The sequence below is a fragment of the Moschus berezovskii genome, chromosome 7, assembly GCF_049115385.1.
Source record: "Moschus berezovskii isolate FMDL1 chromosome 7, NW_MosBer_1.0, whole genome shotgun sequence".
In the NCBI taxonomy this organism is placed as follows: Eukaryota; Metazoa; Chordata; class Mammalia; order Artiodactyla; family Moschidae; genus Moschus; species Moschus berezovskii.
The window spans coordinates 54,291,157-54,308,982 of NC_142466.1; the positions used below are offsets into that span (position 1 = coordinate 54,291,157).

General features: G+C 37.2%; 1 protein-coding gene and 1 pseudogene across 7 annotated transcripts in view; one reads left to right on the forward strand and one right to left on the reverse strand.

Moving 5' to 3' along the window:
- LOC148777333 (beclin-2-like) overlaps positions 1-8,529 on the forward strand; it is a 166,087-nt pseudogene extending 157,558 nt beyond the window's left edge.
- Positions 1-17,826, reverse strand: part of TRPM3 (transient receptor potential cation channel subfamily M member 3) — a 974,199-nt gene that overhangs the window by 493,731 nt on the left and 462,642 nt on the right. The gene's annotated exons all lie outside the window — the stretch shown is intronic.

The window sequence follows — 17,826 nt, forward strand, 5'->3', positions numbered from 1 at the left end:
TTTTTGACTTGTTCTGTAGATCCTCTTGGATTTTTCTTCTCCCCCTCTCCCCTCTGTTGTAGTTGTTGATTTTATTGGCACTAAGAAATCCAATTAAGCTTTTGAGCTACTTTTTTTTTCTTTTTTCTCAGTCACATTATATATTGTCATAACCTCTGCCTCTACATTGGGCTTTTGCAGTTCTGTGGAGTTTTCCTCTTTTTTTAATTTAAATTTTTAAAATGTAATATTATTTTTTCCACATTTATTCCTTTCTTTGCTTTTCCTACTGTTCTTTTCCCCTTGCACTTAATTTTTTAATGTCTATAAATCTTTTTCTTCCTCTATTTAACTTTGCATATCTATTCTTTCCTTCCTTTCCTCTCAACATGTTTCTTAATTTTGTTTTCATTGCTTTATTCCCCACTTGGCACCTTGCTTTAGTTTTGTTTTCCAGTTTGTGCTTAAGTTAGTTTTGTTCTTAACAGGTAAATATAATTTTTGACTTGTTCGCTGGATCAATCTACTGTACTTTACTTTTGTTGGACTGTTTGCAATTTGCTCATGGGTGTATATGTATTTCTGTATATTCTATTATTTTAATTATTATTTCTCTGGTTTTGTAACTACGATTTCTCTGGGGTTCATCTTTTGTTTCTCACTTTTGTATATTTGTTTTACTCTCCCTTAAAGGACTGAAAACAAAGATCATGGCATCTGGTCCCATCACTTCACGGGAAAAAGATGGGAAAACAGTGGAAACAGTGTCAGACTTCATTTTAATAAAAATTTTGGGCTCCAAAATCACTGCGGATGCTGATTGCAGCCATGAAATTAATAGACGCTTACTCCTTGGTAGGAAAGTTATGACCAACCTAGATAGTATATTAAAAAGCAGAGACATTACTTTGCCAACAAAGGTCGGTCTAGTCAAAGCTATGGTTTTTCCAGTGGTCATGTATGGATGTGAGAGTTGGACTGTAAAGAAAGCTGATCGCCGAAGAATTGATGCTTTTGAACTGTGGTGCTGGAGAAGACTCTTGAGAGTCCCTTGGACTGCAAGGAGATCCAACCAGTCCATTCTAAAGGAGATCAGTCCTGGGTGTTCATTGGAAGGACTGATGCTAAAGCTGAAACTGCAATACTTTGGCCACCTCATGCGACGAGTTGACTCACTGGAAAAGACTCTGATGCTGGGAAAGGTTGGGGGCGGGAGAAGAATGGGACAGCAGAGAATGAGATGGCTGGATGGCATCACCGACTCGATGGACATGAGTTTGAGTGAACTCCGGGAGTTGGTGATGGACAGGGAGGCCTGGTGTGCTGTGATTCTTGGGGTCACAAAGAGTCAGTCATGACTGAGCGACTGAACTGAACTGAACTGAAAGGACTGATGCTAAAGCTGAAACTCCAATACTTTGGCCACCTCATGCAAAGAGTTGACCCACTGGAAAAGACTCTGATGGTGGGAGGGATTGGGGGCAGGAGGAGAAGGGGACAACAGAGAATGAGATGGCTGGATGGCATCACTGACTAGATGGAGGTGAGTTTGAGTGAACTCCGGGAGTTGGTGATGGACAGAGAGGCCTGTGGTGCTGTAATTCATGGGGTCGCAAAGAGACGGACACGACTGAGTGACTGAACTGAACTGAACTGAACTGAATGTCCTAACAAACCACTTTTGGAATCTTTGTTCCTGACCAGAGATCAAACCCTGAGCCTTTTGGAGTGGGAGCATTAACTCCAAGACCCTAGACTTCCAGAGAACTAACCTTAAGGTGTATCAAATAGTGAGAACTCACACAAAGGAAACCACTTGAATACAAGACCTGGAATCACACAACCACAAGTAGCACCCTGTGTAGGATACCTCATCTAAACAACAAAAAAAAAACAAAAATACAAACCCAATCATCAGCAGACAGGAGTATCACCTCACTCAGCCTTGCCCATTAGAAGAAAAACAAATAAACAAACAAAAACTCAGCACAAATCTCACCCTACACGAACCTCACACAAACCACTGGACCAACCTCAGGAGGGCAGAAACCAAAAGGAAGAAAGAATTCAACCTTCTTCAAGAAAAGAATTCAACTTTTCTTGAAGCCTGGGAAAAGGAGACCTCAAACACAATAACTTAAAAAAAAAAAAAAAAAATGAAAAGGCAGAGAAATTGCACAAATAAAGGAACAAACTTGAAACACAGAAGTCCAAATAAATGAAGAGGAAATCAGAAAACTACCTGAAAAAGATTTCAGAATAATGATAGTAAAAATGATCAAAACCCTTGAACACAAAATGGAGAAAATGTAAGAATCAATTAACAAAGACCTAGAAGAATTAAATAATTAGCATGCAGAGACAAACAACACAATCACTGAAATGAAAAATACTCTAAAAGGAGTCAATAGCAGAATATTTGAAGCAGAAAAACAAATCAGTGAGCAGGAAGACAATTCAGTACCACCAAACCAGCTTTACAACAAATGTTAAATGGAATACAACAGAAGAAAAAAGATCTATAAAAGCAACCCAAAACAATTAGAAAATGGCAATAGGAACATATATGTCAATAATTACTTTAAATGTAAATGGATTAAATGCTCTAACCAAAAGACACAGACTGGTTGAAAGGACACAAAAACAAGACCCATGTATATGCTGTCTACAAGAAACCCACTTCAGACCTAAAGACACATGTAGACTTAAAGTGAAAGGATGGAAAAATATATTCCATTCAAATGGAAAGCAAAAAAAAGCTGGAGTAGCAATCCTCATATCAGACAAAATAGACCTTAAAATAAAGAAGATTAAAAGAGATAAGGAAGGGCACTACATAATCATCAAGGGATGAATCCAAGGGGAAGACGGGATGAATCCAAGGGGAAGACATAACAATTGTAAATATCTATGCACCCAACATAGAAGCACCTCAATACATAAACACTAACATATATACAAGGAGAAACTGACAGTAACACAATAATAGTAGGAGACTTTAACACCCCACTCACTCACACAGATCATCAAAACAGAAAACTAATAAGGAAACTCAAGTCTTAAATGATACATTAGATGAGATGGATCTCATCGATATCTTCAGGACATTCCATCCAAATGCAGAAGAATCACTGTCTTCTCAAGTGCACATGGGAACATTCTCCAGGATAGACCACATTGTGGGTCAGAAATCAAACCTCAGTAAATTTAAGAAAATTGAATTTGTATCAAGCGTCTTCTCAGACCACAATGCTGTAAGACTAGATATCAATTACAGGAAAAAAAAAACAAAACTGTGAGGAACACAAACACATAGAGATTAAACAACATGTTTCTAAATAACCAACAGGTTACTGAAGAAATCAAAAGGGAAATCAAAACATTTCTAGAAACAAGTGACAATGAAAACACAACAACTCAAAATCTATGGGATGCAGCAAAAGCAGTTCTAAGAGGGAATTTTATAGCAATACAATCCTACCCCAAGAAACAAGAAAAACATCAAATAGACAACCTAACATAACACCTAAAGCAACTGGAAAAAGAAGAAAAAAAACCCAAAATTAATAGAAGGAAAGAAATCATAAAGAAGAAACCAGAAATAAATGAAAAAGAAATGAAAGAAAGAGTAAAGATTAATAAAATTAAAAGCTGGGTTTTTTTAGAAGATAAAACTGACAAAGCGTTAGCCAGACTCATCAAGAAAAAAGAGAGAAGAATCAAATCAACAAAATTAGAAATGAAAAAGGAGAGGTTACAACAGATAATGCAGAAATTCAAAGGATTACAAGAGACTATTATGAACAACTAAATGACAATAAAATTGATAACCTGGAAGAAATGGACAGATTCTTAGAAAAGTTTAATCTTCCAAGACTGAACAAGGAAGAAATAGTAATTATGAACAACCCAATTACAAGCACTGAAATTGAAGCTGTGATCAAAAATATCCCCAAAAAACAAAAGACCAGCACCAGAAGGCTTCACAGGAGAATTCTATCAAACACTTAGAGAAGAGCTAATGCCTATCCTTCTAAAACTCTTTCAAAAAACTGCAGAGGAAGAAACACTTCCAAATTCATTCTATGATGGCACCATCACCCTGATAACAATACGAGACAAAGACAACACAAAAAAAGAAAACTACAAGCCAATACCACTGATGAACATAGATGCAAAATTACTCAACAAAATTTTATCAAATAGAATTCAGCAACACATAAAAACGTTCATACACCATGATCAAGTGGGCTTTATTCGAGGGACGCAAGGATTCTTCACTATACAGAAATCAATCAATGTGATACACCGTATTAACAAATTGAGAGATAAAAACCATATGATCATCTCAATAGATGCATAAAAAGCCTTTGACAATATTCAGCACCCATTTATGATGAAAACTCTTCAAAAATGGGCATAGAAGGAACCTGCCTCAACCTAGTAAAGGCCATATATGATAAGCCTTCAGCAAACATTATTCTCAATGGTGAAAAACTAAAAGTATTCCCACTAATATCAGCGAGACAAGGGTATCCACTTTCACCGTGATTCAACATAGCTCTGGAAGTCCTAGCTACAGCAATCAGAGAAGAAAAAGAAATAAAAGGAATCCAGATTGAAAAGAAGAAGTAAAGCTCTCACTGTTTGCAGGTGACATGATACTATACATAGAAAACCCTAAAGACAGTATCAGAAAATTACTAGAGCTAATCAGTGAATTTAGCAAAGGTGCAGGATACAAAATCAATACACAGGAATCACTCACATTTCTATACACTAACAATGAAATATCAGGAAGAGCAATTAATGAATCAATGGCATTCACCAATGCAACAAAAAGAATTAAATATCTAGGAATAAACTTACCTAAGGAGACAAAAGAACTGTATAGAGAATATTATAAGAAATTAAAGAAAGAAATCAAAGATGACATAAACAGATGGAGAGATATTCCATGTTCTTGGGTAAAAAGAATCAATATTGTGAAATGACTATACTACCAAATGCAGTCTACAGATTCAATGTGATCCCTATCAAATTACCAATGGCATTTTTCACAGAACTAGAACAAAAAATTTCACAATTCATATGGAAACACAACACACCCTGAATAGCCAAAGCCATCTTGAGAAAGAAGAATGGAGCTGGAGGAATCAAGCTTCCTGATTTCATGTTATACTACAAAGCTACAGTAGGGTACTGGCACAAAAACAGAAATATAGACCAATGGAACAAGATAGAAAGCCCAGAAATAAACCCATGCACTTATGGGTACCTTGTTTTTGACAAAGGAGGCAAGAGTATACAATGGGGCAAAGACAGCCTCTTCAATAAATGGTGCTGGGAAAACTGGACAGCTACATGTAAAATAATGAAATTAGAACACTTCCTAACACCAGACACAAAGATAAATTCAAAATGCATTAAAGACCTAAATATAAGACCAGAAACTATGAAACTCTTAGAGGAAAACATGAGAAGAACACTCGATGACATAAATCAAAGCAAGATCCTCTATGACCCATCTCCTAGAGTAATGGAAATAAAAACAAAAGTAAACAAGTAGGACCTGGTTAAACTTAAAAGTTTTTGCACAGCGAAGGAAACTATAAACAAGGTGAAAAGACAACCCTCAAAATGTAAGAAAATAATAGCAAATGAAAAAACTGACAAAGGATTAATTTCCACAATATACAAGCAGCTCATACAGCTCAATACCAGAAAAACAAACAACCCAATCAAATAGTGGGGAAACAGACATTTCTTCAAAGAAGACACACAGATGGCTAACAAACACATGAAAATATGCTCAACATCATTCTTTATTTACAGAAATTCAAGTCAAAACTACAATGAGATATCACCTCACACCAGTCAGAATGGCCCTCGTCAAAAAGTCTAGAAACAATAAATGCTGGAAAGGGTGTGGAGAAAAAGGAACACTCGTGCACTATTGATAGGAATGTAAATTGATGCAGCCACTATGGAAGACGGTACTGAGATTCCTTAAAAAAGTAGGAATAAAACCACCATATGACCCAGTAATCCCACTCCTAGGCATATACCCTGAGGAAACCAAAATTGAAAAAAATATATGTACTCCAATGTTCACTGCAGCACTATTTACAATAACTAGAATGTGGAAGCATTGACTTACTTGTCCATTGACAGATTAATGGATAAAGAAGCTGTGGTACATATATACAATGGAATACTACTCAACCATAAAAAGGAACATATTTGAGTCAGGTCTGATGAGGTGGATGAATCTAGAGCCTATTAGACTGAGTGAAGTGAGTCAGAAAGAGAAATATAAATATCGTATACTGATGCATATATATGGATCTAAAAAGATGGTCCTGATGAATTTACTTTCAGGGCAGCATTGGAGAAACCGACATAGAGAACAGACCTATGGACACAGAGGCAGAGGAGGAGGGAGAAAGTGAGATGCGTGGAGAGAGTAACATGGGTAATTTGCAACATCATATGTAATATAGGTAGCCAATGGGAATTTGCTGTGTGACTCAGGGAACTCAAAAAAGGGCTCTGTGACAGGCTGAAGGGTGGGGTGGGGAGGGATATGGGAGGGAAGGAGGTTAGGGAGGGAGGGGACATGGGTATACCTATGGCTGATACTTGTTGACATATGACAGAAAACCACAAAATTTTGTTAAGCTATTATCCTTCAATTTAAAAAATTTTAAAAAAGAATCAGGAAAAGCTATTAACAGTGTGTTGGTACAAAGATGGGTAAATAGAACAATGTAACAGAATAGAGGGGCAGAAACAGATCCATTCATCTATGGACACTAGACTTATGACTAAGATTTCACTGTAGAACTTTCAGAAAAGGATAACATTTTAAAGAAATGCAACCAAAGTAGCAGATATTTTATATGGGAAAAATATATTTTGACTCCTACTCCTACCTCACATTGATACACAAAAATTAATTTCAAGTAGACTGTAAATCTAGATATGAAAGGTAAAACAATAAAGCTTCCAGATCAAAATATTATGCAATATTTCTATAAACTTGGGATAGGCAAATATATTTTAAATAGGGCAAAGGACAGTAACCAAAACAGAATAGATTGATAAACTGGATAACATTACAATTTTTTGGCTCAATTAGACAGTTTAAAGAAAGTGAAAAAAAAAGCCACAAAATAAACAAAAATAGGTTCAAAGCCAGTATAGTTAAAGAACTAGCCAAAAATGTGTAAAAATCTATTCAACCTCATTAATCATCAGGAAAATGAAAATCAAAACTACAATAAGGTAAAAACATCTACTCACTAACCTGGGTAAAAGTAAAATAACTGCCAAGACTAACCGTTGGTGAAGAAATTGCTCAAGTAGAATTCTCATGCATGTTAGTGAGATTATAGGATAGCAAAACTTAGAAACACTGTTTAGCAGTAATTCATTAAACTTGAAAATATTCATATGCTATAACACAGTGATTATACTCCTAATATATGCCCAATAAAAAGTCTGTATGTATACACTCAAAGACAAGTAAAAGAAGGTTTAAAACAACATGTTCACATTAGCCAAATTTCTCTCACAAAGAGCAAAAATGCTCATCAGGGTTGGATTAAAGACATTGCAAGACCAAGAGGAAACAGTGTCAAGGTGAGAGTCAAGACCTCCACCATGTCCTGGCTGCAACACTGGCAAATGAACCTGGGCTGAAACAGAATCAGTCCACGAAGACCTGCTTTGAACCTGAAGCTCTGATGCTCATTTCAGCTCAGAGGCGGCAGGAGAAACCCAGGAGGGAGGCCCTTACTCCAGGGAGCAGGGAAATTTTAAAAATCTATAAGATAGTGCCTTTTTCGGGACCTTTCTCACTTCCCTGGCAGTAGGATGTTCTTGGGACAATTTCAACTTCACTCTGCTTGAGAGACTGGACTCTCTGAGAAATCTCAGCATTATCCAGAAGGCTATTAGGTACATTTTGGACTTGCTCTCTGGTGAAACAGATGTGGACCACTCAGGGTGTGTGGACTGTATTATATTTTGGAGGTACTAGACATTCAACTCACCATCACAGAATCTGAGATTCAGAACTACGAGCACTGTTTGGGGACCAGGGAGTGGACAAGTGAAGATGAGAGGGAGATGCTGCAGGAGAAGCTGAAGAATGTGGAGCTGGAGGAAGCAAGGCTGGTCCAGAAGGTGGAGGAGGTGGAGAAAAACCAAGAAAGAGTAGCAGCAGATTTTGAGGCAGCCCAGGAAGAGACTGAGATCCTGGACCAGCAGGAAAAGCAACACCAGAAGGACTACAGTAAATTGAAAATGGCAACAACTAGAACTACCTGACGAGCTGAGAAGCTTGGAGAAGCGGCTATGACATGCCCAGACTCAGCGGAACCAGCTGGAGAAAGCCAGCATTTTAACACCACATCTGAGATCTGGCATGATGGCCCCTTAACCACCATCAATAAGTTCAGGTTGGGCTACTTCCCCACTGTTCCTGTGTGCTGGGATGCAGCCTGGGGACAGATAGCTCTGCTGTTCTTTGCCCTATTGGTTTGATTTCCTTGCAGTCCAAGGGATTTTCAAGAGACTTCTCCAACACCACAGTTCAAAAGCATCAATTCTTCGGTGCTCAGCTTTCTTCACAGTCCAACTCTCACATCCATACATGACCACTGGAAAAACCATAGCATTGACAAGACAGACATTTGTTGGCAAAGTAATGTCTACTTTTTAATATTCTGTCTAGGTTTGTCATAGCTTCTCTTCTAAAGACAAAGCGCCTTTTAATTTCATGGCTGCAGTCACCATTGGAAGTGATTTTGGAGTCCAAGAAAATAAAGACTGTCACTATTTCCATTGTTTCCCCATCTATTTTCCACGAAGTGATAGGACCAGATGCCATGATCTTAGTTTTTTGAATGTTGAGTTTTAAGCCAGCTTTTTTACTCTCCTCTTTCACGTCCATCAAGAGGCTCTTTAGTTCCTCTTTGCTTTCTGCCATAGAGGTGGTATTACCTGCATATCTGAGGTTATTGATATTTCTCCAAGCAATCTTGATTCCAGCTTGTGCTTCATCCAGTCTGGCATTTTTCATGACGTACTCTGCATATAAGTTAAATAAGCAGGGTGACAATATACAACCTTGATGTACTCCTGTCCGAATTTGGAACCAGTCTGATGTCTGGTTCTAATTGTTGCTTCTTGACCTGCATACAGATTTCTCAAGAGGTATGTAAGGCAGTCTGATATTCCCATCTTTTTAAGAATTTTCCACAGTTTGTTATGATCCACACAGTCAAAGGCTTAAGTGTAGTCAATGAAGCAGAAGTAGATGTTTCTCTGGAATTCTCTTGTTTTTTCGATGATCCAACAGATGTTGGCAATCTGATCTCTGGTTCCTCAGCCTTTTCAAAATTCAGCTTGTACATCTGGAAGTTCTCGGTTCACGTACTGTTGAAGCCTAGCTTGGAGAATTTTGAGCATTACTTTGCAAGCATATGAGATGAGGGCAATTGTGTGGTAGTTTGAACATTCTGTGGCATTACCTTTTTGGGGGACTGGGATGAAAACTGACCTTTTCCTGTCCTGGGGCCACTGCTGAGTTTTCTAAATTTGCTGGTATTTGAGTGCAGTACTTTAACAGAATCATCCTTTAGAATTTGAAATAGCTCAGCTGGAACTCCATCACCTCCACTAGTTTTGTTCATAGTGATGCTCCCTAAGGCCCACTTGATGCTTTCTTGCATCACTACAAATTTGACCAGGCTATCATGGCTTTCCTGGATGGCATGCAACAGTTCAAGGGGGCGGCTGAGAAAAGTGAGTCAGGTCTCTGTTTACCCTACAAGATTTATGTGAAGAAAGGCCTGACAGAAGACCCTGGAAGCAGCGGAGGGTTCTATCCCATCAGAACCCACTTGAACACAGAGGAGAACTAGACAAAGGCATTCAAGCTCATGCTTATAAATTTTAAGTGTAGTCTCACTTGGGTCTCCTTAAAGTACTGTCAAAAATAACTTTTTCTATGAAGGGGGGATTGCTTTTTTAAATATTTTATTGTGAAAATTTTATCACATAAAATTTAACACTGAATAATGATGAAGACATTGTGATATTTTACTACAAAAACTATTTTTCAGAAACAAAAATAATTATTGCTGAATGCAACCACAGCAATGTATCTTACAAACTTAATGTTAAATACAAGAAGCCAGACAAAAGATTAATTTTGTATCTCTCAATTTATATAAAATTCAGAATCAAATAAAACAAATTCATAAGTGTTTGAAGTCAGGACAATGACTGAAGTGGTGCAAACAAGGTTTTGGAGGTACTAGTAATGTTCTATTTATTGTGATAAATAAAGGAAGTATAGCCTGATAAATACTACATATATTACTATATAAATAATATTATTTATTTAAACAAATAAATCAGGCTGTACAGTTATAAGCTTAAGTTTTTTATGTATGCAATACTTGAATAAGAAAATTTATCCACAAAAGACTGACAATACGTAATTTAACAAACAATAATAAATCCATCATTCAAGTGTGAAGTAATCTAAAAGATGACTTAATTTTGACAATTGGTAGGGATAGTCTATTTCAACTTGGTATAAGAAATATTTATAATGGAGATGATTCACAGGGTACTATTGAGAGTTGGACTGTGAAGAAAGCTGACTGCTAAAGAATTGATGCTTTTGAACTGTGGTGCTGGAGAAGACTCTTGAGAGTCCCTTGGACTGCAAGGAGATCCAACCAGTCCATTCTAAAGGAGATCAATCCTGGGTGTTCATTGGAAGGACTGATGCTAAAGCTGAAACTCCAATACTTTGGCCACCTCATGCGACGAGTTGACTCACTGGAAAAGACTCTGATGCTGGGAGGGATTGGGGGCGGGAGGAGAAGGGGATGACAGAGATTGAGATGGCTGGATGGCATCACCGACTCAATGGACATGAGTTTGAGTGAACTCCGGGAGTTGGTGATGGACAGGGAGGCTTGGCGTGCTGTGATTCATGGGGTAGCAAAGAGTTGGACACGACTGAGTGACTCAAGTGAACTGAACTGATTTAGCACAACAGAGAAATTTATGATTAAACATTTACAGTTTTAAAAAAGCTAATAATGTCTACTGATTTTCAACTTTTCAAATCAAACTATAAAGAAATAAAACAATTATTAATCATCATAAAATAGAATGAAAGTGTTGAAAAGTTTAACAACGTATAAGACAATATGAGGTGAAAATGTTGGGGGAGCAGTAATGTCATTTAAGGTACACAAATGCCCAGTGAACAAGCTAAAACTAGTGGTTTAGCCATAGCAAAAGGTAGAAGAGGGAATGGCCATTGATTTAAGTAAGTTAAGACACTATATATTACAGAAGAGAATAAGTGCATAACATCAAAAACTGATAAATCAAGAGGTAGCAATATAAGCATATTACTAAGAGATAAAATGTAAACCAACAAAAGAAACTAAAATGCAATTAGTTCATAGTCCTTGCCTTCAGGAGGTTGGAATAAGAATGTAAGTGGAGCATGGGCTGTTGCTTTTCAGAACAAGTGGTGCTGGGAAAACTGGTCAGCCACTTGTAAAAGAATGAAACTAGAACACTTCCTAACACCACACACAAAAATAAACTCAAAATGGATTAAAGATCTAAATGTAAGACCAGAAACTATAAAACTCCTAGAGGAGAACATAGGCAAAACACTCTCTGACATAAATCACAGCAGGATCCTCCATGATCCACCTCCCAGAATATTGGAAATAAAAGCAAAAATAAACAAATGGGACCTAATTAAAATTAAAAGCTTCTGCACAGCAAAGGAAACTATAAGCAAGGTGAAAAGACAGCCTTCAGAATGGGAGAAAATAACAGCAAATGAAACAACTGACAAAGAATTAATCTCCAAAATATTCAAGCAGCTCCTTTAGCTCAACTCCAGAAAAATAAACGACACAATCAAAAAATGGGCCAAAGAACTAAACAGACATTTCTTCAAAGAAGACATACAGATGGCTAACAAACACATGAAAAAATGCTCAACATCCCTCATAATCAGAGAAATGCAAATCAAAACCACAATGAGATACCATTTCACACCAGTCAGAATGGCTGCTATCCAAAAGTCTACATGCAATAAATGCTGGAGAGAGTGTGGAGAGAAGGGAACCGTCTTACACTGTTGGTGGGAATGCAAACTAGTACAGCCACTATGGAGAACCGTGTGGAGATTCCTCAAAAAACTGGAAATAGAACTGCCATATGATCCAGCAATCGCACTCCTGGGCATACACACCGAGGAAACCAGAATTGAAAGAGACACATGTACTCCAATGTTCATCGCAGCACCGTTTATAATAGCGAGGACATGGAAGCAACCTAGATGTCCATCTGCAGACGAATGGATAAGAAAGCTTTGGTACATATACACAATGGAGTATTACTCAGCCACTAAAAAGAATGCATTTGAACCAGTTCTAATGAGGTGGATGAAACTAAAGCCTATTATACAGAGTGAAGTAAGCCAGAAAGAAAAACACCAATACAGTATACTAACGCATATATATGGAATTTAGAAAGATGGAAATGATAACCCTGTATACAAGACAGCAAAAGAGACACAGGTATATAGAACAGTCTTTGGGACTCTGTGGGAGAGGGTGAGGGTGGGATGATTTGGGAGAATGGCATTGAAACATGTATATTATCATATGTGAAATAAATCACCAGTCCAGGTTCGACGCATGATACAGGATGCTCGGGGCTGGTGCACAGGGATGACCCAGAGGGAGGATAAGGGGAGGAGGGAGGTGGGAAGGCGGTACAGGAAGGGGAACTCATGTACACCCGGGGCGGATTCATGTCAATGTATGGCAAAACCAACCAATATAATATTGTAAAATAAAAAAAATAAAATAAAGTGACTTTGCTATGAAAAAAAAAAAAAAAGAATAAAGTAGGAGGAATCATTCTACCCCAAATCAAGTCTTACTATGTGGATACATGACCCAAGATAATATGATATTTATAAAGGGATGTGTACATAGATTAATGGAACTGAATAAATAAACCAGTACTAGACCCGTACAAATATGTCAAACTGATTTTTGACAAGGGTGTAAAAACAATTTATCAGGAAGGATAGTTTTATTTAAGAAATGATACTACAGAAATTGGAATCCATAGGCAAAATGAATAAATAAATAGGTGAACCTCTACTTAATCTCACACCTCATATAAAAATTAACTCAAAATAGATCATAGACTTAAATTGTAAAACATAAAACTGTAAGAAATTTAGAAAAGAAAACTGAGAAACATCGTTTTAGAAATGGAGAACAGGATAGTGCTTCCGAAGGTTTGGGAACAGAGGAGGGGAGGTTCAGGAAGAAGACAGTGTGGTTATAAAAAGGGCAACATTAAGAATCCTTGTGGTGACAGAACTCTTCCATACCTTGACTGCAGTTTAGATACATGAACATACTCTGTGATAGAACTGTAGAGAATTAAGCACACACACACACACATAGAGTAAAATTTGGACAGCAAAGCGAATAAGATATTGATGTCAGTATCCTGGCTGTGATATTATACTGCAGTTTTGCAAAATGTTACTATAGGGAGAAATCAGGTAAAGGATAACACAGGATCTCTCTGTATTATTTCTTATAACTGTATAAATTTTGCATTTATCTCAAAATAAAAAGTTTTAATTAATTATTAAATACAAAAATATATCTCCTTTATAAACTCAAAGAAAGAATATATATGTAATGGACGGACATAGAAGATATTAAGTGAAATTAGTGAAATAAGTCAGAAAAAGACAAATATTTACCATATGATTTCACTTATATGTGGAATCTAAAAAATAAAACAAATGAACAAACATAACAAAACAGAAACAGAGTCAAAGATACAGAGAACAAAGAGGTGTTTGCCAAAGGGGTAGGGGGAGGACGGAAGAAGTCAAACCATATGGTGTATACCTTAACTCACACAGGGCTGTACATCAATTATATCTCAATAAAACTGGAATAAAAAGAAACAAACACACACACATACTGCAGCTTATTAGAGACACAGAGTATTAAGAATTAAGTCATTTTTATTTTCTAGAAAATATAAGACAAATTGGATACAGGATATCAGAGAAGTAGGAGAAATACTAGTTAAGAATGAAACAAATTTTAAGGAGGTGGTAACACCCAGGATTGATCTCATTTAGAATGGACTGGTTGGATCTCCTTGCAGTCCAAGGGACTGTCAAGAGTCTTCTCCAGAACCACAGTTCAAAAGCATCAGTTCTTTGGTGATCAGCTTTCTTCACAGTCCAACTCTCACATCCACACATGACCACTGGAAAAACCATAGCCTTGACTAGATGGACCTTTGTTGGCAAAGTAATGTCTCTGCTTTTTAATATGCTATTTAGGTTGGTCATAACTTTCCTTCCAAGAAGTAAGCGTCTTTTAATTTCATGGCTGCAATCAGCATCCGCAGTGATTTTGGAGCCCAAAAAATTAAAGTCTGACACTGTTTCCACTGTTTCCCCATCTATTTCATTGGAAGGACTGATGCTAAAGCTGAAACTCCAATACTTTGGCCACCTCATGCGAACAGTTGACTCACTGGAAAAGACTCTGATGCTGGGAGGGATTGGGGGCAGGAGGAGAAGGGTGACAACAGAGAATGAGTTGGCTGGATGGCATCACCGACTTGATGGACATGAGTTTGAGTGAACTCCAGGAGTTGGTGATGGACAGGGAGGCCTGGCGTGCTGTGATTCATGGGGTGACAGAGAGTCGGACAAGACTGAGCAACTGAACTGAACTGAACATTTTTCTACTTAACTAGGGATGAAAATCCAGAGCAAGTATTTTATGGCGCCTTCTTGAACAGAATACACCCAAATATAGAATAGACTATAACTCCTGAGTGTGAACTCTGAATTTGACTGCCCAAGACCTGATATTAATTCTGTCAATTATCAGCAGCATGATCCTGGGCAAGTTATTGAAACCCTTCTATGCCTCAGGTTCCTTATAAGCCTATTATGAGAGCCAAATAAATTAATGTATATAAAAATCTTAGAAGAGCATCTCATATTCAGACTTAGTTGACGGTATTATTACCAGATCCCAAGGCAATATAAGCTAAAATTTTTCTGTTTCTTTCTTATTACTTATGGTGTTTTGATACTTCTACTAACTGAGTTTATTCCACGGTGTCTGGGGAAACTGACACCTCTGCATCTGTGAATTCTAAAGCTGTTTGAAAGCAGGCTAGAGAAGCACAGTATTGTGTAGGTGGCTGCTCACCCATTCAAGTATAAACAATGTTACTTGCAAAGGGAAACCAGTTCAACACATCTCTCTCAAATCAGTCCCCCCTTTCTTGACTCTGATTTCCAACAGATCTTTGTTTTGAGAGTCCAGCACAAATTAGAGATAGTTCTGCATTTTCTTCACCTCATCAGCAAGCAAGCTCTTTATTCTTTGACAAAGTGCAATGCATCATAGGTAATGAAACACTCATTTGCCAAAGATAAACTGTAATCATCATTTTCCAGGCTTTTGCTGATAATTTTTTTCCTTATTTTGTAACCCTCTTGACTGATGAAGATTGACAGACAGTAATGATCTGGACTGAAGTTGGTGGCTGTAAATCCCCTACCGATAGACTTGCTCTGCTTGTCAGAGAGATGCAGAAGGAGCTGTTGAAGTAGCCCTGAAGCCTACAGGATGACAGCTGAGAGAATCCTACTCTATGAGAGCCTGAGCTTTACTTGCATAAATACATGACTCAAGGAAAGGAATAAATGTTTCTTACATTTCTGGGCATGAATTATATGAAGCTCATATTTTCTAATGAACCATGACATGATCACTTTTAGGGAAAATACAAAGTTGGTGGTATTGGTATATTTTTTCTTTAATAAGGACAAGCATTGACCTAGCAGCCATCGCTATTGGCATACCATACACAACATGCAGCCAGAGAAACGACAACAACAAAAACACAGTGGGAACACCAGAATATAATCCCATCATGTGGCTTCTGTTAATGTCACTGAAGGGTACTTTGTCATATGCAATGGTTGTCCTGTCAATAACTGCAGGAGTTTAGGCACGTAGGTTTATCATTTTACATTCCCTCAATGAAATTCCCTTGGAAAGCCACTATTCACACACTTAACTGTTTTGAGCCCACCTTTTTGTTTATATTGACAAATACCAATGACTAGTTTATTACTTGCAGTGTATAGTGATTATATCATTTATTTTTACTCAAATTCTTGAATCAAATTCCTTTATAAGAGTTCTATGTTCAAGAATTTGCTTAGTAGAGCCATCTCCATCTTCTTTATAATCTTTTATCCACCCTGTGTTTGTCCAGTCTACACCTTCTCAAATCAAGGGATATGTCTATCCCCTGATCATCTTAATTACCACTCACTCAACTTCCTCCATATGATTCATTCTTTTGTGGAAGTACAGGATCCAGAAACATACCTCTGGCTTGGCTGTATAATAATAATCAAAATAAAATTTTCTTTTTTTTCTTTCTGAAATTTTTCCTGAAGATGATTCAGCTTTGCAATGGTGGGGATGCATGGGAAAGGGGAGGTGTCTCTGGTTGAAGACACTATAGCACTTCAGGACATAGTCAACAATGGCTTCCAGATTTAACAGTCCCTCTTTCTAGAACTATATTCTGCAAATTTGCTGCCTTCCCTTATGAAAGCACATCTTCCATGTCTTACTAGGCCTTCTTGAAATGATCTTTATTAATCTGGTGACTCATTCCCTGGATGAGATTAGCATCAGGTATAAATATAAAGGTAAGAATTTTCCTCTTCTAGAATATTTGGGATCATCCTTGCTTGTTCTTCTCCATCTACCTTTTATTCATTCCCTTTTGTTTGTTTTGATTTCCTATCCAATTCTTCCAAGTTCTACAGTCAGCTTTTAAGTATGAAAACTAATCAAAAGGTACTTTTGAAGTGTAAATATCAAGAAAGGTATTTATGCCGTGTGTTGGTATATAATCCTAATGTTTGGAAGAGTAAAATGAATACGTGAAAGATATAGTCACATCATTGAAATAGTTTTTTTGTGCATAAAGTAAACTACTTCTATTTACAAAGAACACCTATTATATTAAAACACTAAAATTTAGACTAAATATTGTTGTTGAAAAATTAAAACCAGAAATTGGTGATAAAAATATGTAAGCCTTCTTTAATACACTAGACATCAAGTCTGGCAGTAGGTCAAATAACTTCCATAATTTCAAAGTAGTGATGCATGCAATGATATTTTAAGTTATCTATAGCAATTATAGTCTTATCTGGTGGCTCAGCTGGTAAAGAACCTGTGTATCAATGCAGGCGACTCAAGAGACTTGGGTTTGATCCTTGGGTTGGGAAGATACCCTGGAGAAGAAAATGGCAACCCACTCCAGTATTCTTGCCTGAGAATCCCATGGACAGAGGAGCCTGGTGGGCTACAATCTTTGTGGGGTCGCAAAGAGTCAGACACGACCAAGCACTCATGCATGCAAGAACAGCAACTATAAAGTGTCTTGAAAATATCTGAGTTTCAGTGGTGACAAAGTCATAGATACTGCTAACACTACTGTGGTTTGTTGTCTACATTTATAAGTAAAGAAATTATACATTAAATTTCAGTCAGAGCTTAGTGAATATGAGGGTGTATATATTTTTCTATCCAAGTTTACAGACCTTATGAATTAAATTCTTGAACTCTTGGGAGTCTGAGGATTCTAGGTAAAGAACTAGAGATCATGTGGAGAAAAGGGAACTCTCCTACA